The sequence below is a fragment of the Thermobia domestica genome, unplaced genomic scaffold (genome assembly GCF_964235325.1).
Source record: "Thermobia domestica unplaced genomic scaffold, izTheDome1.hap1.1 HAP1_SCAFFOLD_1039, whole genome shotgun sequence".
In the NCBI taxonomy this organism is placed as follows: domain Eukaryota; kingdom Metazoa; phylum Arthropoda; class Insecta; order Zygentoma; family Lepismatidae; genus Thermobia; species Thermobia domestica.
Window position 1 is genome coordinate 27746 of NW_027656749.1, and position 24954 is coordinate 52699.

Here is a 24954-nt window from a genome sequence, read left to right on the forward strand (position 1 = left end):
CAAGATGTATCATCATGCCAAGTTTCATTCAGATCAGAGAAGTTTGGCTGCAGCCATTTTCATTACAAAGCACAAAATGGATGGTCCCTAACCTCGAGAATCTTCACAATTGTCGACGAGTTGAACTGCACTCATCTGATCAAAATCAAACTTAAAATGACAGTTCACTTTCAACTGTTAAATAATATGATATGCAGGCTTCTGCTTTCCTAGTTACAGTCTATCCACTGTGGTATGCATATTAGTACAAATGTGAGAGTGCATATTTATTAAAGATTTGCTTCAAAAAGCGATGAAAGACATAGGCATTGCCGCGGGCGGTGATAACAAGATGCCGGAAAACGAACAAGCAGAAAGAATATGGGCTGAAGAAGTGTAAACGACGACGCGGCGGCCCGTAAAGGTGTTGCCGTCCTATTAAATGAATAATATCAAAAGAAAGAAAAAAAAAGTAAAAAATTTCGCGCTCGTAATCAAGACAGAAAGCAACTAAAGGAAATCTTTGTTTTACGTCCCACGTTATGCCGCTTAGGCTAAAAGAGGCGCTGATTATGAGAAATGATTGAAATGGTGGTGGAATGAAGAAAGTGGGAGGAAACGGGAGAACCCCGCGGTAACCCACCGCACATAGTTTTTGTCCACCATAAAGTTAACTTGGCGGGGGCTCAAGACAGAAAGACGGTTGGAAAAACAAATAAACGATGTTGCATCCCGTAAAAATGTTCGCGACCTATGAAATCAATATTTTTTCTTAAAGAAAAAAAAGAATTAAAAAGAGAAAAAAAGGTCAAAATTTCGCGCTCGCTTCGCTCGCGATCAGCAGAGAAAAGAGGACGTGACGCACCCCTAAAAGTGTTGGCGACCGATTGAATAAATATTGTGGGTAAAAAAAAAAAAAAAAAAAAAAAAAAAAGTCAAAAATTTCGCGCTCGCTTCGCTCGCGATCAGCACAGAAAGAAGGACGTGACGCGCCCCTAAAGGTGTTGGCAACCGATTCAATACATATTGTCGGTAAAAAAAAAAAAAAAAAAAAAAAAAAAAAAAAAAAAAACGCTCGCTTCGCTCGCGATCGACATGAAAAAGGCAACGACGTGACGCCCCGTAAAATTGTCGGCGACCTATTCAATCAATATATTCGGTTGAAAAACAAAGTCAAAAGTTTCCCAATCGCTTCCCTCCCGATCGACATAAAAAAAAAGGCAACCCCTTCACCTCTCCTTATGCATTCATCAGTAAACATACAACCATAGATCACAATACCACTCACATCACCTATCAGTTCTCCACGTCCATCAAGATCCAATCATCGCCCTGGCCCTTTATGATGATACACAACATTACATGTTATTGTGTGCATTGCCCCGCGTTACAATACATGACCAAAAAAAAGAGAAAAAGAGCTGCACTGCCTTCAGTGTAGACATGTTCGTATTCGTAGAAAATGATTTTAGGTACACGATAGTACAGTAATCTATCTTCACATGCTTCAGATGTGAACGATACCTACACATGAAGAGGGCTCCCGAGGTTTCCTTTTCCAATAGGATGGAGCTCCACCACACTTGCAGAATGACGAGAAGTTATGTTAATAAATATATCCCAGAGTGTTTCGTAACTCGCCCTTGGTCCTAATGATGAAGCGTTCTTCAGATGGCCCCGATGTCTCCACACATGATACTATGCGACTTCTTTTCACGAGGCTCTCAAAGATCACGTTTGTGTCCTAACATTCTCTGCAGATATGACACAGCTGCGATAGCGGATCACAGAAGCCTTTCCTCTCCTTACAAGAGACGTGTTCATTCGAGTATGTGAGTAATTCGACTATCGATTAAATATCTCCCGTGTCACGATAGTAGTCACTTTCAATTCTTCTAACGAAGGTAAGAAAAAATGCTATACAAACTTCCTTTCGGTATATAAAGGATTAGGGGCCCAGAGAATATTTTCTTTCAAGAGGATACATTCTTTTTCGAACACCCTGTATATAGATCCTCTAATTATAACTGCAAACAAAATGTTGATTTTGCAATTGCTTCCATGAGAGAATATTCTGTGCACTTTCTTTCTGAAGGGCCGGGCCTAAACGTTTTCCTTAATCATTAAATTTAGTAGTTATCTACAATTACATAGTTTTCCATTGTTCTCAAAATAAAGATTTTTCTCTATGAATTGTTGAATGTTGCTAGGGATATTGAAGTAATTCTTTTTAGTGTTTTTTTCTTTACAATAATGTACTGAACGCCTGCATTAAGGAAGTTCGTGTGTCCATCTTGCAAAATGTTTCGTCTTTTTTCATGCCCACTAAGGTAAATATTCATTTTGCTCTTTTCTCTGTATGCAAACCACATTTCTTAAAGGCAACATTTTCATACAAATGTAGTACTAAAAACTTCTAATTGGCAACATCTGGGCTGCGAAGAGGAAAAAGAAAGAAATCTCGTACGTATTCGCGCGCAATTCGGAATTAGCCAATGAAAAGCACAAAAGCGGCCACCATCTCTCTCTCTTTCTTATTAACGGTTTTGTACTTTCTGCAGTTCTATCAGTGCTGCTAACCTCTTACTATATCATTGAATATGTATGTTTAGATATATATATATATATATATATTTTTTTTTTTACAAAAAATCATACTACTACGGAATAATATTAAATGCCTTTAAACCCTCATTTCTGTTTGCACTTTCTGTTACACTACCTTCCCCGAACTTCTTTCAAGTTATTAAGTGCAGAACGGGGAGTTATACATATTTACTTGCGCTTTGACAATATCTGCACATTGTGTAATAATAGGAGACGTATAAAATAAAACTATATACTAATACGTATATATATATATATATATATATATATATATATATATATATATACAGTACACATTCCACTATCCGAGGCTTTCCTTTTCTTTTCTTGCTGACGATAAATTACGCTTTTAGAAATGTTGTCTGAAAACAATAAGAATATGTGCAAAAAATACAATCAGAGGTAGAGGTCTTTAACAGGAAATAAGCAAGGGAGTTGAAAAATTTTTTATGCATGTAAAAAATATAGACATGAACCAACTTGTGAAATAAAAAGACCAGAAAACTACTCTTTCTAAATTATGTGTAAACTTTTTACCGAAAACGAAAGTTGCACGAAAGACTTTTTGTCCGTTTTTTGGCCTCCGGTGCTTGGGGTCCCTGATTCAATCCCAGCTCGTGCCGTGTGAACTTTGTCGTGCATAAAGACCGTGCTCATGGGTTTTCTCGGGTTTCTCCCGTTTCCTCCCACTTTCTTCATTCAGTACTCATCATCACCGTCTCCTTTAGCGTAACCGGTATAAGTATGCGACGTAAATCTAAATATTTCATTTCATTTCCCTTTTCTGCTCATACTGCTGATTATGCGCGATTATGCCAACATCCAACTCCGCGGATAATCGTGCGATTACTGTATATACAACTAATACAGATACAACTAATTATATTATCAGTTACAGTATCGGTTTTTATTTACTAATTTGCCTCACTTTATTTGCATCCCTGCAGTAAATAATTCTTATCGATAATAGTTAAAATGTATATTACATTTTAGTGCTTCACGACTGAATGATCATCTGCCTTACGTTATCTCGCAGCTGAAGAGAATGCTACACTGAAAACTACCTTGCGTTATAAAGGGTAAGTGAAACATATCTTAAAAATATCTTTCATACATTTCATTGTGTACATTAAAGAATGTAAGTTTGCCTTTTTCCTGTAATCAATACTTAATAAAGGATTTATTTTTATTTATTTATATACAATTTCATACGTGGTTCGTGATAGTAAACTCGATAGGACACAGTGGCACTATGAACATCCGAATCACTCATCATTCGAACATTCAAATATTTATTCGAATATTAGTATATTCCAAGTAATGTTAACGACGTTAATATGCTTGCCTTTATAGTTAATAATGTCAATTCTTACTTAAAACATACTTCCTTAACAGGACATTGAAGAAAAGGTAGTTGCCAACGGCCATACCATGCTGAATATACCGGTTCTCGTCCGATCACCGAAGTCAAGCAGCATCGGGCCTGGTCAGTACTTGGATGGGTGACCGCCTGGGAACACCAGGTGCTGTTGGTATACTTTTTCTAATTTTGTTTTTCACAAAGACGAATATTCTCACATCGTTCACCACGATAATTTCGTAATCATGCATTACTTAAAACAATTAGCAACGCTTTCCACGCGCTGGTCTTTTTGAGTATTCACCGACAAACCTACGTAGCTACAATAACTCACTCGAAGCCATATGCATTCGCCAACGGCCATACCATGCTGAATATACCGGTTCTCGTCCGATCACCGAAGTCAAGCAGCATCGGGCCTGGTCAGTACTTGGATGGGTGACCGCCTGGGAACACCAGGTGCTGTTGGCATCTCTTTTTCAAATTTCATTATCCTTCAAGTACGAAAATACTAGAAACATTAATTTTATAGTACTTTCAAGAGATAATTTATCAACATTATTTCATAGCGATTAATCGATATTCTAAGCGTTATACCCACTATTTCTTACACTAACAGCCTGTTTATTTGCACGGCACATTAAAATAACCTGATTTCCGATCCGTGTGCACCTACTACTATACTTAACACGGAATGTATTACCACTTTTTAAAAGTAAATTATTATGACTAAGTGTAGATCTCCGGCGAGTAAATGCCTTTCGTATACAAGCACGACACATCTCCGCTATGTGCTTTACTTTTTTACTAACAGCATATAGAAATTGGATTTCAACGTGTTTCTACATAACAGAATGAAGCAAATTTCGTGATTTAACTCTTTCGAATAATGTGTTGGTCCTGACAAGGACCGTTTGAAATGAAAAATCTTGAAGAAGATTTTTACTTAGAGCTTGTGTACTTGGTAACAGCCTTCGTACCCTCACTTACAGCGTGCTTGGCAAGTTCACCAGGCAAAAGAAGGCGCACAGCTGTTTGGATTTCCCGGCTGGTGATAGTTGACCGCTTATTGTAATGGGCCAAACGAGAAGCTTCAGCAGCAATACGCTCGAAGATGTCATTAACAAAGCTGTTCATGATACTCATAGCTTTGCTAGATATGCCAGTGTCAGGATGCACTTGCTTCAAAACTTTGTAGATGTAAATGGCATAGCTCTCCTTCCTCCTCCTCTTCTTCTTCTTATCTCCCTTGGAGATATTCTTTTGGGCTTTACCAGCCTTCTTTGCAGCCTTTCCGCTAGTTTTTGGTGGCATGATGACTCACTCGTTCAGCAAAATTAGATGTGTCCGCCGATTTATCGACTTCATTTAAATTACAGTACGTGTTTCAATTCGCGCCAACTGCCTTGCTTTTCATTTGATGCACTCGGGTGCACGCTTGAAGTAGTAACAAAACTGACTTGATTCATGGGAGGCCGCAATTTTTCCTCTCATCTTATTACGAAAGAATATTGAACAATGTCTGGTCGCGGCAAAGGTGGAAAAGTCAAGGGAAAGAGCAAGTCCCGCTCCAGCAGGGCTGGCCTTCAATTCCCAGTAGGCAGAATCCATCGTCTTTTGCGAAAGGGTAACTATGCCGAACGAGTTGGTGCTGGCGCTCCCGTGTATTTGGCTGCAGTCATGGAATACCTGGCAGCTGAAGTTCTTGAGTTGGCAGGCAACGCTGCTCGTGACAACAAGAAGACTAGGATTATTCCACGTCATCTGCAGTTAGCTATCCGTAACGACGAGGAATTAAACAAGTTGTTGTCTGGAGTTACAATCGCTCAGGGTGGTGTTTTGCCCAACATTCAAGCTGTACTTCTGCCCAAGAAAACTGAGAAGAAGGCATAAATGTAAGACCTATATCTCATACAAATCGGCCCTTATGAGGGCCACAAACCCCTTTATAGAGGAGATTTACGATTGAAATGAATTGTTTTCGATATACAGACTCATCAAAAGTGTCTGAGATAGTTGCTTAGTTTCATTCGAAATTCTCGCTGCTATTCGATTAATTAGTATATGTGTAGTCGTCGATCGTAATTGAAGCCCATAGGAAGTCACACTAACTTTAGAATACTCCAAACAGCGATGTGCTTAGTTCCCACTACATTATTAATTATAAGATCATTACCTTTTGTATTGTCGCTAGCTACATTTTTTTGATATTTGCGTACATCGGGCTCATATTACCCAGAGGACAGGACAGTCGAGCCCAGATTCTCAGCAATGGAAGAAAACCTCATACCACATATTCTCATGTACTTCATGCTAGACAAAGGAATTTCCAACATTCTTAAAGCACTCATGTTTCTCTCTTGCGTTGGCTTGGCTGAAATTACTCTGTTCAATATGTTCTCGACATTTATTATTGTTCATTACTATGCCCCAATGACATCATGAACAGAGCGGATCAGAAAACTTTCCTAAATTTCTTTTGCAACATAGTAATGACATTAAATGCACACTTAAGTACGATTTATTCTTTGCAAGGTCGATATTCATATTTGTGTGATATGTGTTATATGTATATGGTTTGTAATACGCAACTACTCTTATTCTCTGATCTCAGAACTCATTTGCTACTGTGCCCAACGAGCGAGCCTAGGTTTCTTGTAACTACTGCCTTTCTTTAGTAAATAATGTGAAGTATACAATGCATTAACCTACATCTCATATTTGTATTACTCTTTATTTTAGTAACCCGCTACGAAGTGTCATTAATTTACATGTAAATCACAATAGACACTACCGCAAAAGAAAGAAATCGAACCCAAGACCACGTAAACAAGATAAAGGACAAGATTCAGGTTTCTAACGCATTATTCGCCCCTCACAGCACAGTATAGAAGTTGTATAAGCCTCTATACGTACATCCTACTGTCAGAACAGAAATTCCGACTTGCGTTTCGCATCTCTCATGCTCGCTACTTCCAACAAATCGCCAATTTCCAACCAGAACCCCTTCTCCAGCATTAATACTGCTACATGATATGAATACGTATACATGAACGTACATAATGTAAAAAAAAACGTATGATTTTCTCAAATTAATCTCTCTACGTCTGTAATTTAGTGTGCATCAAAAGGCTTTAATGTAGTTACACGAATTCTTATAATCTAACAGAAAATCGCACAAAGTAAATCTTTCCCTTTATATAAATTTGTTGGCTCTGAAAAGAGCCGTTTATGCCAATTTTATATCCAAAATAGGAGGAACCCCAACTTAACCTCCGAAACCGTACAGGGTTCTTCCTTGCCTCTTCAAGGCATACACAACATCCATAGCTGTCACTGTCTTCCTCTTGGCGTGTTCTGTGTATGTAACAGCATCTCTGATTACGTTCTCCAGGAATACTTTCAATACTCCTCGGGTCTCTTCATAAATGAGACCAGAGATACGCTTCACACCACCACGGCGAGCAAGACGCCTAATAGCGGGTTTGGTGATACCCTGGATGTTGTCACGAAGAACTTTACGGTGGCGCTTGGCACCTCCTTTGCCAAGACCCTTGCCTCCTTTTCCACGTCCTGTCATTTCGATATGTTACTGCTTCGCTCACCACACACGAGAAATACAAGCCCAAGCAGCCCAAGACTCGTGGTTTTGTTCCTTCGATCATGCAGGGAAAGCACGGAGGAAAAACACAAAACGTGTCTAAGCCAATGAGAACTGTCCTTTTCGACTGACTTTATCCAATGAGAAATAGCTTGATTTAACGGTTTTGCTCTTTATATAACTTGACTTCATAAGACCAGCGAGCTGATGATACATGACAATCACATAGAAAACTCAGTACCACAAGAGGAGACCAGAGGAAACACACTCAACCCAACGAAGAAAAACACGAAATCCCTCCACCCGAGAGAAGGACCATCTAGCACAGGCGACAACGAGACAAACGAACTCAGCAGCCAACAGAGACCACAAAGCAAGCAAAACAATGTACACAATTCACATGAACGAAGGATCTTCTCTATTGCTATTTTCAACCCAGACCCTCGAAAGACGAACCCAATAACACTAAAGAAAAAGTTTGCAGAAATTAAACCAGCCATCAAAGCCACTATATACAACCTCAATAGAAACAACGGTGTGAAACTAATCTTCAATACTAAAGAAGACAAGACTAAGTTTCTGGATGGATTTACAGTGACGGACTTTGGGGCCAATGCTCAATGGAACACTAATGACTACACAAAACGAACCAACCTGCCACCACAGACGCCACAAGCCACTTTTACATGCGTAGTCCGAGGAGTCCCTGTTCACTTAGACATCGCAGAAATTAAAAAAGATATGATGGAACAACGAATACAATTCACCAATGTTACACGAATGAAATCTGATAGAGGGCCGATCCCACTTCTGAGGATTTTCTCTAGAGACCCAGAGACCATAAACTCACTTATTACCAACGGAATAAATATTGGGATAGCAAGATATAAAGTAGAGAACTCGAAAACCACTGGACGCCCTACACCATGCACACGATGTTTCTCATACGGCCACCACGCAACCAGATGCAACAACGAGGTCACGTGCTACAAATGCGGGAAGAAACACTCACCAAGAACATGCAACTCAGAGGCCACGAAGTCATTCTGCGCAACATGCACAGCTAAAGGACACAGAACCGGAAGTAGCAACTGCCCTGCAAGGCCATACCAGAATGAAGACCACCAAATAAAGAAAGTTATTACACTGCCTAACCAGCAAGACCTCAACAAGGAAACCAGTAATAATGAAGAACACACAGAACCCATAGATGACGAAACGCCACCAGAACATACTACACTGGAGGATACAATGGAGGATCTAAAAAACAAGATACTGCAACTTCAAGACAACATTCTTACATGGGTGAGTAGCACCCTCACTCTAATTCACAAAGATAAGCCCAAGGAACTGATAGACATACTTAGAAGAACAACAGAAGATATATTCAGCGAAAAAATAAACATTATGACTTCCAGAGAAGGCTTTTTGTACGTTGGAAAACAGTACTACCACAGAAACAAAAAACAGAAACCCCACTATAACAAAGATGGCTTCACAAACTCACCAGATCCATCTGATGATGAACAATAAAAAGGAGAAGATCAGCAGTAAGCTCCGAATGATGCTCTTCAACATCGAGGGGGCTCGCCAAAAAACTGCAGAACTAACACAATACGCAAGGGACCACAACATCCACATTATAATACTAAATGAAACAATGCTCCGGAAGAACAACTCACTTCACATTCCAGGCTACAATACAGTCCGGCACGATAAAACACAGGCAATAAAAGCTAATGGTGGCACGGCCATATTAATAAAACAGGGCATCAACTACACGGAATATCCTATACCTCCAGATATCAAATGTGACTCCCAAACCCCCATCCTGATCCAAATCCACACAGAAAATCCTTTCTACCTAGCCACACTATATAACTCACCAAACCTAAACGTTGAAAACTCCTTCCCTATCCTAAACTACCTCTCCCAGTTCAGAAGAATTATCGTAGCCTCGGACATAAACAGCCAGCACCAGCTAATAGAAGACCCCATTACCAACAACAATGGAAGAAAGTTAATCGAATATCTAGCCATGACCACATGGATGAATGCCAGAATTCCTGGACCTACCAGGAAAGCACGCAGAATTAACGAAATAGACACCAAGCCCGACAAAATTCTCACGTCACCCCAAATGCTACCAAAAACCGAGTGCCATGCTCCCGACTTCGCCACCGGGTCGGACCATGCCATAATCCCTTTCACAATACATGGGACGCACATGGAAGAAATAAACACAAAAACAATATATAGATATGACAAAACGAACTGGGAAGACTTCAGGAACACAATTAGTGACCAAATAATCAACTTACAAATAGACGCAACCCCGGAATCAATAGAAGCAGCTAATCAACGTCTCACCGAAGCAGTACAAGCAGCTATAGAAGAACACATTCCAAAATCTTGCATCAACCCCCAGGAAGAAAGGCTTCCAGAAGACATCATAATCAAAATCAAAGAGAAAAGAGAACTTCATCGGATACATAAGATCCACCCAAACCCAAACACAAAAAACGCTATTAATAGGCTACAACGGGAAATAAAAGAAGACATCATCAGACACAATGAATCAAAAATAAACAGAATATGTAGTCACCTCGAGGCATTACAAAGAAGTAATCCAAGAAAGTTCTGGAAAACCATCAAAATGAGGTACAGCCGCCGCACAGCAAACCCCAACCCGCACAAGATAGACAACAGAGACTTACCAACTGTAAATGATAAACTACAGTATTTCGAAGACATTATGAGGAGAAAATATGCTCGAGCCAACAACGCAACAGCACAACAAAGAGACATAGAAAACCGAGCACATCTCATTACCAATATTATTAACCACCACCAAAACCTGATAGAGGCTGACAAGCTCGACAATCACCCAGGAGATCACAACATACTACTAAAAGATATCACACATGAAGAAGTAATTAATGTTCTTAGAAAGAAAAAATGCACTGCTCCAGGTCCGGATAGGATCACCGCTCTCCATATCAAGAAATCCCCGGAAACTCTCACCCGCAAACTCACAGACCTATACAACGCCACTCTAGCCACTGGATATATACCAACAGCGTGGAAGCAAGCGCACACTATACTAATCCTGAAGCCAGGGAAACCACCCACACTATCCAATAGTTATAGACCTATTACTCTCACACCCACCTTCTCTAAGCTCATAGAGAAGATAATAGTAAACAGGATCCACCAATACATGGCCGAGAGTAAACAACTCAATAAGCACCAGGCAGGATTCAGGCCAACATATAACACAATCCAGCACACCATAAGAATATTCAATGACGCTCAGGAAGCCTTCAAACGGAAGTACAAATTAGGAGCCATGTTCTTTGACCTGAGCAGTGCATTTGACACTGTGTGGCACGAGGGGCTCTTGTATAAGCTGACAAACCTCAACCTCCCAACAACAATAATACGATGGATCTACTTCTTCCTTAAAAACCGGGAAACAAGACTTAAATTCCAAGATAAGCTGTCGAACCCCATTCCCATAGAGAGAGGCGTTCCTCAGGGATCCACTCTTGCACCACTCTTATACATCGTGTATGTTAACGACACTCCAAAAAACGATAACACTCAGCTGGCATTATACGCAGATGACACGGCCTACTGGACCACATCCCGCATCACCAAGAACATTCTAACTAAGCTAGAAAAACAAGCAGACAGTTTCTCCAAGTGGTGTAAAGAGTGGCATCTGGAGATGAACTCTGCCAAGACTCAGCTACTCATATTATACCCAACAGCCAAAGGCACCAGGAAAAATAAAAACAGAACCATTAAAGTCAACAACGTACGGATCAAGCCTCAAAACAATGCCACCTACCTAGGAATCACGTTCAACAACAGACTGAGTCTACACCAACATACTAAGAAACTAAAAAGTAAGGCAATTAAAATTATGCATTTACTTAAACCAATTCTGAAAAACGCCAACAACTCAGCTCAGGTTAACTCAAGAATCTACAAAACGATTATAAGATCTAATCTCACCTACGGCTCCCCACTCTTCACTAACCAAGACGTCGAAAGACTGAAACGTACGGAAAGGTACTGGATAAGAATAACGATGGGAGAAACACAGACAGATGAGGCATATCAAATATATAAACTCAAAAAGCTCAACGAGTTCATATCGTATCTAAACAGAAAGTTCGCCAATAGATTGATTGAATCAAATTTCTTCAAAGAACACTACGCAACAATACCAAATACAGAAAACCCCAAAACCATTATCGAAACACTAGCAAACATCGCTAAAAACTAAACCAAACCATATATATATATTAAAAAAAAAAAAAAAAAAAAAAAAAAAAAAAAAAAAAGTTTTTGGACTCAATGGCGGAGCTTACGAGCGCCTCAACACTGGATTACGGCCGAGCTGTTCCACAGGGAAGATCAAGAAGAAAGATAAATAAACAACGCTAGCTTCCAGTAGAAATCCGATACCTTTAATCCCAACTCCTTTTCACATACCCAATTCCTAGGCCCTCTGATTAGCACCACAAACAAAACACAAATAACACCATGGACAAAGTAGCCCTACTGGCTAGACGTCCCTCCCATTCTGGGAAAACAGACTTTGACTTTGACTTTGACTTTGAGCGCGCAATTATTTGAAACAAGTCGTGACAGTTGCAATGGCACGTACCAAGCAGACAGCTAGGAAATCTACTGGAGGCAAAGCTCCTCGAAAGCAGCTTGCCACCAAAGCTGCAAGAAAGAGTGCTCCAGCTACCGGTGGAGTGAAAAAGCCCCATCGTTACAGGCCTGGTACTGTGGCTCTCCGAGAAATTCGTCGTTACCAGAAGAGCACTGAATTGCTCATCCGCAAGCTGCCCTTCCAACGACTCGTCCGAGAAATTGCACAAGATTTCAAGACAGATCTTCGCTTCCAAAGCTCAGCTGTCATGGCTTTACAGGAGGCAAGTGAAGCTTACCTTGTAGGGCTTTTCGAAGACACCAACTTGTGTGCTATTCACGCAAAGAGAGTCACAATCATGCCTAAGGACATTCAGCTTGCTCGCCGCATCCGTGGGGAACGTGCTTAAGTTTGAAGTTCTGGCACTGAGTTCAAAAACGGTCCTTTTTAGGACCAATACACTACTTAGAGATGCTGTTATCCTAACAAGGATCTTGTCCATACTTGTTATCTTTTTTTTTTAAATTCTCACGCCGTATGTTGCATAGTTAATACATCTACCTTCGTTTTCCTGTCGTTTCGTATATCATCCTATCTTTCAAGTATATTCTTTAGTTTTCCCCTATGTTTACCGATTGATTATCTTCGTTTTATGTGGTCAAGGGTTCGATTTTGCCATATGTTGCATAACTTAACTTCGATTCAACCACTGTTTGCCCTTCTCAACGTTATTAATCTGATAGAACTCGCAGGCGAAATATGTACTTCTTCCAAGGTAGCAAAAGTAATATTATTTTGTCAGAGGTCGCTGCTGTTGAATGCAAACGTTAAACTAAACTTTCTTTAAGTGTCTGTTTGTACTTAACATCAGTTCAATTGTACACCTACATTTCTGCTGGTGTTACTATTTTTCTTTATAGCAATATTACGAATTATAAGACGGTATCCGTGGTTATTAGCGTGTTCCCTTTTCCTAACACTTTCTCATTACACCAGTATTTCCATCATTCATTAGGCGTAATCACCCGTCTCCTTTATCATAAAAATCATAATAGTACGACGTTAAATTGAAACATAGTCTACTTCACTTTCACGAGTTGTAATAAGTTCGAACATTTCTTTCACCCCAGCCTTGAAAAGAGTTGATTTTAGTTTAGTGTCCCTTTCAGCAGCAAGGCTGTTTCAAACGTGGACCTACTTATTAACGTGCAATGCGAAACATTTGAGCTCCCACCGAGAATCGAACCCAGTCAGCCTGCAAAAGTTTTTCTAACAAATGCATTAAGTGCGTTTTCTGTACTGTTTCGCTACTTGAAGATAGGAACAAGGAAAAAGTAAGTGATCACAAATTGACATTACGTAATGTGTTCCCCATTTTTTTTCGAGTACACCATTCTTGACACCCGTGAAAGCTTTCTTTCCCCACCCTCAATTCCCCTCTGTTATAAAGCACTTACATCAAGAAGTGCTTCGGTTAAAAAGAAAACTCAAAGTCCCTTGCGTGTATACTATACATTGCTATGAATGAACATGTGATAATGATAGGAAAAGCACAATTTTACTCTTCTCAAAGTATTTGATGGCTCTAAAAAGAGCCGTTTTAAAATGTCAGATGATTTACTGACACATTTACTTCTTCTTTGGTGCAGCCTTCTTAGCACTTTTCGGTTTTGCTGTAGCCTTCTTTGGCTTCGGGGCCTTTGGCTTCTTGGGAGTTTTTGCCTTCTTCACTTTAGATGGTGATTTCTTAGGTTTGGGAGCAGCAGCCTTTTTCTTTTCACCAGTCTTCTTGGGACGTTTAGCTGCTGGCTTTTTCGCAGGCTTCTTCTCCTTTGATGCTGATCGTTTCGCCTTGGTTGAAGATCCACCTTCAGGCTTCTCCTTCAGCGATGAAGCACTAAGCTTAAACGATCCAGATGCACCTTTTCCCTTGGTCTGAACCAAAGACCCAGAAGCAACTGCACTTCTCAAGTATTTCTTGATAAATGGAGCAAGCTTCTCGGCATCCACTTTGTAGTTCTGAGAGATGTATTTCTTAATAGCTTGCAGTGAACTTCCTCCCCTTTCCTTCAAATTCTTGATGGCGTTGTTCACCATTTCTGATGTTCTTGGATGAGAAGGTGTTGTTTTTGGTTTCTTAGGCTTTGCAGACTTCTTAGGAGAAGCCTGTGCCGGGGCTGCAGGTGCTGATGCCGTATCTGCCATTGCTTTCTGCAATAAACTCAACGATACTGAAGAATGAAATTTTCGCTAGCAGGCAGCGTTGAGTTTGGTTACGGAGCGCGGACCGGATAGAAAGCACTTGCTGAGGCGGGCTGAGGTAAACAGAAGTTCGTAGTTGCCACAACGATAAGTGTGTTTCCTTCTATTTTGATAAACGATTTTTTTCAGGTATTCAATGAATGCACCAGATCCTATTCTTCCTTACTGGCTAGAAGAAACTTTATTCCACATAACTCAAAAGGCATTTGTTTTTATTCGCTTTTCTATTTTATGTTTCAGTCATTGCTAAGTCGGTCACACTACTTTTTCACCCTCCTTGTGCTTATAATTTTCATAATTTAACATGGAAATACTTATCAATAAATAATTATATTACCATGGTAATTAACTTCAATCCTTCCTGTGATTATACGCAAAGTACCATCTTCGTACTGCTTACTATAGTTCAATGAAGGGAATCTATAAAGTAACGCGTGTCGCACACATCTGCCTTGCAAACTCCCTGGCCTACTTCCAATGTATAGACTTTTATTTCAAATCCTGATTTAATTTCATAATTTTCTGTAGATTTTAACATTTTATTACCCAGCTTCTTAATACGAATGACAATCAAGCCTAAATATTTATTCCCTTTAACTTTATTTTTCTTTTTTATTTTGTGCCTTGTTTCATATTTGTTCTTACGTTAGCAATTAACGCACTTACCGTAGTTATGTATGAACAGGTTGTTTCTATATTTATTTTATTCCAAATAAATTAAATATATATACGGATTATTTTATGGTAGTTGATATTTTCTGTTGTTTCCTACGTGAATTGAGGAAACGCACGGACTTTCGCCTAATTCTTGTGCTACTTTCATATGTCTGTATCTGTCGAATGCTGTCGATCTGTCGAAATGTGTATTACTATCTGTCGATTCATCGAGTGAACTGAATTCGTTAACCATTTCACCAGGCGCGCATGCATTTTTTTTTCTTCTAAGGGATCCAAGCTTCGGGGGGCAAGGTTCCAATACTACAAGCCACTATGTCTATATACTATTATTCTGCATTCGAAAACACGATAAATATTCCACTTACTTTTTCACAAAAACATGATACAGACAGAGTACAGATGAAGTGTAAGATCAGATTTATATTGATGATACATCAATATTTTCCCTGTTAATAACTACATTTAATGAGAAAGTCTGCAAATGTATGTTCACTTAGGAACTTTTGCGAGGAGTCCGCACCCGGTGGACACCCCGTGAGTACGCCTCTGCACTTGACTATACTTCGAATTATACTGCAAACAGTTGTATTTTAGTTTCCCCGTTTAGTTCATCGATATCATTAACACAAAGAAAATAGATGTTATAGATGCGTATTCTCAGTTCTCGCTTTATATCCGGACGTCTGCAAAAATCTACTCCTTTTCTTTCTTTCACGCATCCACCAAACTAACAATGATTTGTATTATAATATTTGCGCATAAAATGTATATCTCATACCTTCCATGTTCTCAAGTATTCATAGACAAAAACGGTTATTTTCTGCGAACAAATTGTCCAAACACAGTGCAAATGTCATCTATAGATTGTCCTGGTTCCGTCTGCGTGTACATAACAATGCGTCATAATCATACATTGCACATTAAGGATATCAATTAATCTTCCCAAATTCCTAGATATGCCTGGCAAAAGTTCCGCGTGTTGTAAGGATATTACATTTGTACTACCGACAAGGTGGTATCTTCCAACATTGAAGTTCAATAAACCCCAAATGTGTCGGATATAGTATTTGATTTCTTGTCTCATTGTTTGCGTCAGAGATGTCTTCTCAAGTTAGGATTTACGATACATACAGGATGAGTTGTATATATTGTTGCTGCCAGCTCTATATTAATCCCATATTTGTAAACGAATAAAAACAGTATTCTAATTATAACAATGTGCTCACAATTAATTTTATTCTTAATTGTTATACGTATTGTTGATTAAAAATGAAAATGTTGCTAAGTGAATTTTATTAATATTTTCTGTTGCGTGATATAGGAAGTGAGTGAAATATTGGAGGAATATAGTGTGCGTAGCAGATGATGTGCAGTGGCTTTGGATCGCCTGTGATAAGGTAAGGCATTTGCTATTTTAATTAACGCATTTTATATACTGTAATCCTAATTATTTTTATGTGAATGTGCTTACTACTTGTGTATTCAGTGGGACCGATGTTTTAATATGTATGGTCAAGCAGTGTCGAGCCTGGTCAGTGTGTGGATAGGTGACCATTTTTTGTAAATCGATAACATTTAACTTTGTAAACACGGATGAAGTAGAAGTATATTTATTTTATTTTTTACCTCAAATATGTAGGACACTTCTCCTTTGTACATCAATTATTATTATTAGTTCAACTTGTTTACAAGTTAAATGAAAAGAATAGTCGTTATCGTGTGATGATTGTGCTCATTAGGCTAAAGAAGACTCGTGATAAGAAAGAAAAGAAGAACGGTGCTCAAGTTTCGTCACAGCATATTCTCAAAAATTTACAGGCAAAATTCAGTGTTCTGCATGAAAAGGCATATTTGTACGAAAAAAAAAAAAATTCTGCAGACGACAGAATTAAATAAAGTAATACACATGTATTTTAGAGTTACTGGTGTAAAATCATTACAAGTGCTTTGCCAGGTGGCCAATAAAAAGCACGAATACTATTTAAGGGAGCCAAAACAGGAGAAAGCTGGGGGCCTGAGCGATAGCAAGAATGTGCGTCCAAAGTGAACAGGAGCGAAGGCGACGCGGGTATACGTATAAGCAAGGGTAGTGGAAACCAGTTAGTTTTCGAGTTTCAATAGCACTTGTCATGCATCCATACTAGTAGCGCCCCGCTTGTAAACATTAAGTACACTATGCAAGAATACACCGCCGGTGGAAAATAGTACCTAATACAGTTATCTTTCATATATACTGACTTATTTTACAGTAGTAACCCAACACTAGTAAACGTAAAATAAAAGTGTATAACTTTATATTTAATTCTATCGCCTGGCTTAGTTTTTCACCTGTAAGATGTACTTATTTAGAGCAAGTTTCTTAACTAGCAAATTAAACCGAGAACCACAGCAACCATATATATATTCTTATGATGTACTTTTCTTTGAGTGGTGTTCTCTGTCTATTGAATAACATTTTCTCAGTTTAATGCTAGCAAAAAACAAAACAAAATCAAAGTGTTTCTATATAAATTTAGTTCACCGTGTTGTAATATCACATGGAATTGAAAAACGAATAGTCGAACCTCTGCTATCTCGATCAAACTTCTCAGGATGATATACTGACTTACCGCAGAAGTTCGACTGAATACGTTTCTCAGTTCCATGGGAGAACCTGGAGAAGCAAAAGCCTGCGCAACGGAAAATACTAAATAAACTTGTAGAGCAGGTCAAGATGTATCATCATGCCAAGTTTCATTCAGATCAGAGAAGTTTGGCTGCAGCCATTTTCATTACAAAGCACAAAATGGATGGTCCCTAACCTCGAGAATCTTCACAATTGTCGACGAGTTGAACTGCACTCATCTGATCAAAATCAAACTTAAAATGACAGTTCACTTTCAACTGTTAAATAATATGATATGCAGGCTTCTGCTTTCCTAGTTACAGTCTATCCACTGTGGTATGCATATTAGTACAAATGTGAGAGTGCATATTTATTAAAGATTTGCTTCAAAAAGCGATGAAAGACATAGGCATTGCCGCGGGCGGTGATAACAAGATGCCGGAAAACGAACAAGCAGAAAGAATATGGGCTGAAGAAGTGTAAACGACGACGCGGCGGCCCGTAAAGGTGTTGCCGTCCTATTAAATGAATAATATCAAAAGAAAGAAAAAAAAAGTAAAAAATTTCGCGCTCGTAATCAAGACAGAAAGCAACTAAAGGAAATCTTTGTTTTACGTCCCACGTTATGCCGCTTAGGCTAAAAGAGGCGCTGATTATGAGAAATGATTGAAATGGTGGTGGAATGAAGAAAGTGGGAGGAAACGGGAGAACCCCGCGGTAACCCACCGCACATAGTTTTTGTCCACCATAAAGTTAACTTGGCGGGGGCTCAAGACAGAAAGACGGTTGGAAAAACAAATAAACGATGTTGCATCCCGTAAAAATGTTCGCGACCTATGAAATCAATATTTTTTCTTAAAGAAAAAAAAGAATTAAAAAGAGAAAAAAAGGTCAAAATTTCGCGCTCGCTTCGCTCGCGATCAGCAGAGAAAAGAGGACGTGACGCACCCCTAAAAGTGTTGGCGACCGATTGAATAAATATTGTGGGTAAAAAAAAAAAAAAAAAAAAAAAAAAAAAGTCAAAAATTTCGCGCTCGCTTCGCTCGCGATCAGCACAGAAAGAAGGACGTGACGCGCCCCTAAAGGTGTTGGCAACCGATTCAATACATATTGTCGGTAAAAAAAAAAAAAAAAAAAAAAAAAAAAAAAAAAAAAAAAACGCTCGCTTCGCTCGCGATCGACATGAAAAAGGCAACGACGTGACGCCCCGTAAAATTGTCGGCGACCTATTCAATCAATATATTCGGTTGAAAAACAAAGTCAAAAGTTTCCCAATCGCTTCCCTCCCGATCGACATAAAAAAAAAGGCAACCCCTTCACCTCTCCTTATGCATTCATCAGTAAACATACAACCATAGATCACAATACCACTCACATCACCTATCAGTTCTCCACGTCCATCAAGATCCAATCATCGCCCTGGCCCTTTATGATGATACACAACATTACATGTTATTGTGTGCATTGCCCCGCGTTACAATACATGACCAAAAAAAAGAGAAAAAGAGCTGCACTGCCTTCAGTGTAGACATGTTCGTATTCGTAGAAAATGATTTTAGGTACACGATAGTACAGTAATCTATCTTCACATGCTTCAGATGTGAACGATACCTACACATGAAGAGGGCTCCCGAGGTTTCCTTTTCCAATAGGATGGAGCTCCACCACACTTGCAGAATGACGAGAAGTTATGTTAATAAATATATCCCAGAGTGTTTCGTAACTCGCCCTTGGTCCTAATGATGAAGCGTTCTTCAGATGGCCCCGATGTCTCCACACATGATACTATGCGACTTCTTTTCACGAGGCTCTCAAAGATCACGTTTGTGTCCTAACATTCTCTGCAGATATGACACAGCTGCGATAGCGGATCACAGAAGCCTTTCCTCTCCTTACAAGAGACGTGTTCATTCGAGTATGTGAGTAATTCGACTATCGATTAAATATCTCCCGTGTCACGATAGTAGTCACTTTCAATTCTTCTAACGAAGGTAAGAAAAAATGCTATACAAACTTCCTTTCGGTATATAAAGGATTAGGGGCCCAGAGAATATTTTCTTTCAAGAGGATACATTCTTTTTCGAACACCCTGTATATAGATCCTCTAATTATAACTGCAAACAAAATGTTGATTTTGCAATTGCTTCCATGAGAGAATATTCTGTGCACTTTCTTTCTGAAGGGCCGGGCCTAAACGTTTTCCTTAATCATTAAATTTAGTAGTTATCTACAATTACATAGTTTTCCATTGTTCTCAAAATAAAGATTTTTCTCTATGAATTGTTGAATGTTGCTAGGGATATTGAAGTAATTCTTTTTAGTGTTTTTTTCTTTACAATAATGTACTGAACGCCTGCATTAAGGAAGTTCGTGTGTCCATCTTGCAAAATGTTTCGTCTTTTTTCATGCCCACTAAGGTAAATATTCATTTTGCTCTTTTCTCTGTATGCAAACCACATTTCTTAAAGGCAACATTTTCATACAAATGTAGTACTAAAAACTTCTAATTGGCAACATCTGGGCTGCGAAGAGGAAAAAGAAAGAAATCTCGTACGTATTCGCGCGCAATTCGGAATTAGCCAATGAAAAGCACAAAAGCGGCCACCATCTCTCTCTCTTTCTTATTAACGGTTTTGTACTTTCTGCAGTTCTATCAGTGCTGCTAACCTCTTACTATATCATTGAATATGTATGTTTAGATATATATATATATATATATATATTTTTTTTTTTACAAAAAATCATACTACTACGGAATAATATTAAATGCCTTTAAACCCTCATTTCTGTTTGCACTTTCTGTTACACTACCTTCCCCGAACTTCTTTCAAGTTATTAAGTGCAGAACGGGGAGTTATACATATTTACTTGCGCTTTGACAATATCTGCACATTGTGTAATAATAGGAGACGTATAAAATAAAACTATATACTAATACGTATATATATATATATATATATATATATATATATATATATATATACAGTACACATTCCACTATCCGAGGCTTTCCTTTTCTTTTCTTGCTGACGATAAATTACGCTTTTAGAAATGTTGTCTGAAAACAATAAGAATATGTGCAAAAAATACAATCAGAGGTAGAGGTCTTTAACAGGAAATAAGCAAGGGAGTTGAAAAATTTTTTATGCATGTAAAAAATATAGACATGAACCAACTTGTGAAATAAAAAGACCAGAAAACTACTCTTTCTAAATTATGTGTAAACTTTTTACCGAAAACGAAAGTTGCACGAAAGACTTTTTGTCCGTTTTTTGGCCTCCGGTGCTTGGGGTCCCTGATTCAATCCCAGCTCGTGCCGTGTGAACTTTGTCGTGCATAAAGACCGTGCTCATGGGTTTTCTCGGGTTTCTCCCGTTTCCTCCCACTTTCTTCATTCAGTACTCATCATCACCGTCTCCTTTAGCGTAACCGGTATAAGTATGCGACGTAAATCTAAATATTTCATTTCATTTCCCTTTTCTGCTCATACTGCTGATTATGCGCGATTATGCCAACATCCAACTCCGCGGATAATCGTGCGATTACTGTATATACAACTAATACAGATACAACTAATTATATTATCAGTTACAGTATCGGTTTTTATTTACTAATTTGCCTCACTTTATTTGCATCCCTGCAGTAAATAATTCTTATCGATAATAGTTAAAATGTATATTACATTTTAGTGCTTCACGACTGAATGATCATCTGCCTTACGTTATCTCGCAGCTGAAGAGAATGCTACACTGAAAACTACCTTGCGTTATAAAGGGTAAGTGAAACATATCTTAAAAATATCTTTCATACATTTCATTGTGTACATTAAAGAATGTAAGTTTGCCTTTTTCCTGTAATCAATACTTAATAAAGGATTTATTTTTATTTATTTATATACAATTTCATACGTGGTTCGTGATAGTAAACTCGATAGGACACAGTGGCACTATGAACATCCGAATCACTCATCATTCGAACATTCAAATATTTATTCGAATATTAGTATATTCCAAGTAATGTTAACGACGTTAATATGCTTGCCTTTATAGTTAATAATGTCAATTCTTACTTAAAACATACTTCCTTAACAGGACATTGAAGAAAAGGTAGTTGCCAACGGCCATACCATGCTGAATATACCGGTTCTCGTCCGATCACCGAAGTCAAGCAGCATCGGGCCTGGTCAGTACTTGGATGGGTGACCGCCTGGGAACACCAGGTGCTGTTGGTATACTTTTTCTAATTTTGTTTTTCACAAAGACGAATATTCTCACATCGTTCACCACGATAATTTCGTAATCATGCATTACTTAAAACAATTAGCAACGCTTTCCACGCGCTGGTCTTTTTGAGTATTCACCGACAAACCTACGTAGCTACAATAACTCACTCGAAGCCATATGCATTCGCCAACGGCCATACCATGCTGAATATACCGGTTCTCGTCCGATCACCGAAGTCAAGCAGCATCGGGCCTGGTCAGTACTTGGATGGGTGACCGCCTGGGAACACCAGGTGCTGTTGGCATCTCTTTTTCAAATTTCATTATCCTTCAAGTACGAAAATACTAGAAACATTAATTTTATAGTACTTTCAAGAGATAATTTATCAACATTATTTCATAGCGATTAATCGATATTCTAAGCGTTATACCCACTATTTCTTACACTAACAGCCTGTTTATTTGCACGGCACATTAAAATAACCTGATTTCCGATCCGTGTGCACCTACTACTATACTTAACACGGAATGTATTACCACTTTTTAAAAGTAAATTATTATGACTAAGTGTAGATCTCCGGCGAGTAAATGCCTTTCGTATACAAGCACGACACATCTCCGCTATGTGCTTTACTTTTTTACTAACAGCATATAGAAATTGGATTTCAACGTGTTTCTACATAACAGAATGAAGCAAATTTCGTGATTTAACTCTTTCGAATAATGTGTTGGTCCTGACAAGGACCGTTTGAAATGAAAAATCTTGAAGAAGATTTTTACTTAGAGCTTGTGTACTTGGTAACAGCCTTCGTACCCTCACTTACAGCGTGCTTGGCAAGTTCACCAGGCAAAAGAAGGCGCACAGCTGTTTGGATTTCCCGGCTGGTGATAGTTGACCGCTTATTGTAATGGGCCAAACGAGAAGCTTCAGCAGCAATACGCTCGAAGATGTCATTAACAAAGCTGTTCATGATACTCATAGCTTTGCTAGATATGCCAGTGTCAGGATGCACTTGCTTCAAAACTTTGTAGATGTAAATGGCATAGCTCTCCTTCCTCCTCCTCTTCTTCTTCTTATCTCCCTTGGAGATATTCTTTTGGGCTTTACCAGCCTTCTTTGCAGCCTTTCCGCTAGTTTTTGGTGGCATGATGACTCACTCGTTCAGCAAAATTAGATGTGTCCGCCGATTTATCGACTTCATTTAAATTACAGTACGTGTTTCAATTCGCGCCAACTGCCTTGCTTTTCATTTGATGCACGGAAGCTGAGAGGTGCTCGTCATGGTTGTGGATACCTTGCGGTGTTAGACCAAGCAACCATTGATTAGAGCCGCTACACGCCGCCCACAAGAAGAGCAACAGAATATTGTTTGCAGCAGGAAGTGAAGAAGTGCTTCAGACAATCTGCTACAGGATAGTCTTGTCAGATAATCCTGTTTTTAGAGAAGAGCTGTGGATAATAAAGTTATAGTGCTAAACACACACATTACACACACTGCTTCCTGGTGAAATAGATATTGCTTTCCGTCAGCTTGACCCCCTATTGTGGACCAAGATTCGCACTGGCCATATAGGTTGAACAGGCTTTGCCGACAGTCGGCTGACGGGATCACAATACTATCTCTCTGGGATAGCGTAGAGAAGCAAATACACAGCAATTAGTGAACTGGCCCTTATCAGGCCCATAAACCCAATTAGTGACTGAAAGTGAACTTGGCCCTTATCAGGACCATCAAACCACATAGCAATGCCAAGACCACCCAAAAGAACACCCACCAAGAAGCCACGTGATGCCAGTCACAAAAGGAGTGAGTTATCAGAAACACCCAGACGAGAGCCCAGCAGGGAGAAGAAACCTACAAGAAGACAAACGTCCAAAGATGACATGCGGAGAGAAACTCAAACAGAAACGACCACCAGGGAGATCCGGAGGGAGGCAACCAGCCCAGCAGTAGAGACACCCCCAGGAGCACAGAAGCAACTCAACGATGACTACCTGTTGTATCCGCCCGTGAGCATATTGAAAGCCAGTCAAGAAATCAACATCGAAGCCATTATTAAACAGAAGATCGATGCAGAGGATTTCATGCTGCTCAACATGGGTGGAGGGAAGCATCGTGCTTACTTCAAATCAGAAGCCACAAGAGAGATCTTTCTAAAAATATTCAAAAACAGCGACTTTGGCCCACAAGCAATCTTACTTGGACGTATCACGAACACTACAGAAGCAACCCAACCAGAACGACCATCAACTGGACAAGAACAAAGCAACGCGACCAATCAGCTCACACAGGAGAGACCTCACAATTCTGGCTCTTTTCAGGGCCACCAGAACCACACACAGGTGAATAACCACGCACAGGTGAAAACCACTTCTCATACAGGTGAAAAACCAATAACAGATGAACAAGAAGTTGAATTCAAGCCGGTTCAGCATAGAAGAAGAAGGAAACTATACACAGAAGAAGAGAGAACCTCAACCACGAAAACCAGGACACAGGAAGATAGACAGCAGCACGCACCGAAGAACCAAGAGAAAAAGACTCCCACGTATACATGTGTTATACGCGGAGTTGAGATCACAACCAACATCAATAAGATGAAAGAAGCATTACACAAGCAGAAAATAAGGTTTAACAACCTCATCCGCATAAACACAAATAGAGGCCCGGCTCCAATGTTAAGGCTTTTTTCCAAACATTACGAAGACGTCAATAGACTCACAACCCAAGGACTGGAAACTGAAGAAAAGAGGTACAAAGTAGAGAATTCCCGTCAACCTCCAAGACCGATGCCCTGCTGGAACTGTTACCAGTACGGGCATCTGAAATTTCAATGCACTGAACAGAGAGTCTGTTACCGCTGTGGAAACTCTCACCAAGAAGATTGTAACAAAGCAGTCGACAATGGCTTTTGCGCCACTTGCAAACAAAAAGGACACAGAACGGGAAGCAGCACCTGCCCCCAAAGA

The 24954-nt window shown here is 39.3% G+C and overlaps 4 non-coding genes across 4 annotated transcripts; all 4 read left to right on the forward strand.

Moving 5' to 3' along the window:
• Positions 1-4002: 4002 nt before the first annotated feature.
• LOC145677559 (5S ribosomal RNA) lies at positions 4003-4121 on the forward strand. Its single transcript, XR_014129867.1, has one exon. It is a non-coding gene; the product is annotated as a 5S ribosomal RNA (ribosomal RNA).
• A 177-nt stretch (positions 4122-4298) lies between these two features.
• Positions 4299-4417, forward strand: LOC145677562 (5S ribosomal RNA). Its single transcript, XR_014129870.1, has one exon. It is a non-coding gene; the product is annotated as a 5S ribosomal RNA (ribosomal RNA).
• Positions 4418-21873: 17456 nt separating this feature from the next.
• Positions 21874-21992, forward strand: LOC145677560 (5S ribosomal RNA). The gene has a single exon (XR_014129868.1). It is a non-coding gene; the product is annotated as a 5S ribosomal RNA (ribosomal RNA).
• Positions 21993-22169: 177 nt separating this feature from the next.
• LOC145677563 (5S ribosomal RNA) lies at positions 22170-22288 on the forward strand. Its single transcript, XR_014129871.1, has one exon. It is a non-coding gene; the product is annotated as a 5S ribosomal RNA (ribosomal RNA).
• The last annotated feature ends 2666 nt before the right edge of the window (positions 22289-24954 follow it).